The 1,869-nt window shown below is 39.5% G+C and overlaps 1 non-coding gene across 1 annotated transcript; it reads right to left on the reverse strand.

Moving 5' to 3' along the window:
* Nucleotides 1–834: 834 nt before the first annotated feature.
* Nucleotides 835–940, reverse strand: LOC128294803 (small nucleolar RNA R71). The gene has a single exon (XR_008285110.1). It is a non-coding gene; the product is annotated as a small nucleolar RNA R71 (small nucleolar RNA).
* Between the last annotated feature and the right edge of the window lie 929 nt (nt 941–1,869).

Below are 1,869 nucleotides of genomic sequence, written 5' to 3' on the forward strand. Positions count from 1 at the left end.
CTATACTACTGTTCGATAGGTACACTTGCCTTAATCGTGATAATAAGTAGTCTCAAGAATGATTCTTTTATAAATTTTTAAAACCTGTCACGAATATCACGCAACAAGTTTTTGGTGCCGTTGCCAGGGAACTAGGATATTAGGAACACTCGATTTTTATTACTTTAGCCATTTTACTTTTATTGCAATTTAAATTTTTATTTTCTTTTCTAATTTTTCATTTATTTTCTTCTGATAGGTTTTTCTAGTTTATGACCAGAAGAAACCCATCAGGACCACTACTTTTTGAAGGCGAGATCGACCGTACAGTTGGCAAAAATCGAAGAGAAAGAAGGCGAAGCCCAAGATACACAGAGAACGAGTAAGAGGACGACACTTCAACCACAACCGAGGAGATGGCTGCAAACTAAGAAAATCTGCCACCTCCTGCGATTGTTGCTGTTCCAGTAAATCAGAATCCTACTCCACGCACTATGTATGATTATGCTAAACCTAATTTAATGGGAACTGAATCGAGCATAGTTAAGCCTACTGTTGCTGCAAATAATTTTGAACTAAAACCTAACACCATTCAAATGATCCAACAATTTGTTCAGTTTGATGGATTGCATGACGAGGATCCCAACGCTCACTTGGAAAATTTCTTAGAGTTTTGGGACACTTTTAAAATTAATGGCGTTTCTGATGATGCCATTCACCTTCAGTTGTTTCCCTTTTCATTGAGGAATAAGGCTAAATAGTGGTTGAACTTGCTGCCACGAGGATCAATCACTACTTGGGAACAGATAACCAAAAAATTTTTATTAAAATATTTTCCGTCGGTTAAAATAGCCAAATTACATAATAATATCTCCTCTTTTGTGCAGATGAATTTAGAAACACTCTATGATGCATGGGAGAGATACAAGGACCTTTTGCGAAGATGCCCTCACCATGGGTTACCACTCTAGCTATAGGTCCAAACGTTTCACAATTGCCTGAACCCTTCGAATTGGTAGATAATTGACGTAGCCGTTGGTGGAGCTATCAATAATAAAACACCTGAGGTGGCTTACGAATTTATTGAGGAGATGTCACTGAATAACTATCAGTGGAAAGTTATGAGGACAAAGCTGACGAAAGCAGCCGGTGTTTTCAACCTCGATGCGGTTACTATGCTATCTAACCAAGTAGAACTCTTAAATAAAAAGATTGACGGTTTGTGTGGTTCTACCCAGGTACATCCAATGATGAGGTGCCACTTGCATGGAGGAGGAACATGCACTGAATATTAACCCTTCAACCCTAGCATCGAGAAGGAACAATTCCAATATATGGGTAACAATATCTCTAGACCCTAAAATAACCCGTATAGTAACACTTATAATGCAGGTTGGAGGAACCATCCCAATTTCTTGTGAGGCGGTCAAGGAAATCAAAGGCCACAACATCCTCCTGGTTTTCAACAACCACCTTACCAGTAGGAAAAGAAGCCGAATCTTGAGGAGATGTTGACAAAATTCATCTCGGTGTCAGAAACTCGTTTCCAGAATAGCGAGAAAGCCCTTAAGAATCAACAAGCATCAATCCAAGGGCTCGAAACTTAGATAGGCCAACTCGCCAAACTGATTTTTGAACGACTACAAGGTAGTCTGCCGAGTAACACTAAATCTAACCTAAGGGAGCAAATCAATGCAATTACCATTCAAGTTGCGGAAGGGTTAGTTGCACCTGAACCAGAACCGAGGAAAGAAACTGGGGTAAGTAAAAGTAAGGGTGAGGTGGACCACAATGATTAGAAACGGTAAGTAAAGAATACAAACCTCGTGTGCCATACCCAAACGCGATAAGGAAAGACTGCACAGAAGAACAATTCGATAAATTCCTTAA

This window comes from Gossypium arboreum, chromosome 6 (assembly GCF_025698485.1).
Source record: "Gossypium arboreum isolate Shixiya-1 chromosome 6, ASM2569848v2, whole genome shotgun sequence".
Lineage (NCBI taxonomy): Eukaryota > Viridiplantae > Streptophyta > Magnoliopsida > Malvales > Malvaceae > Gossypium > Gossypium arboreum.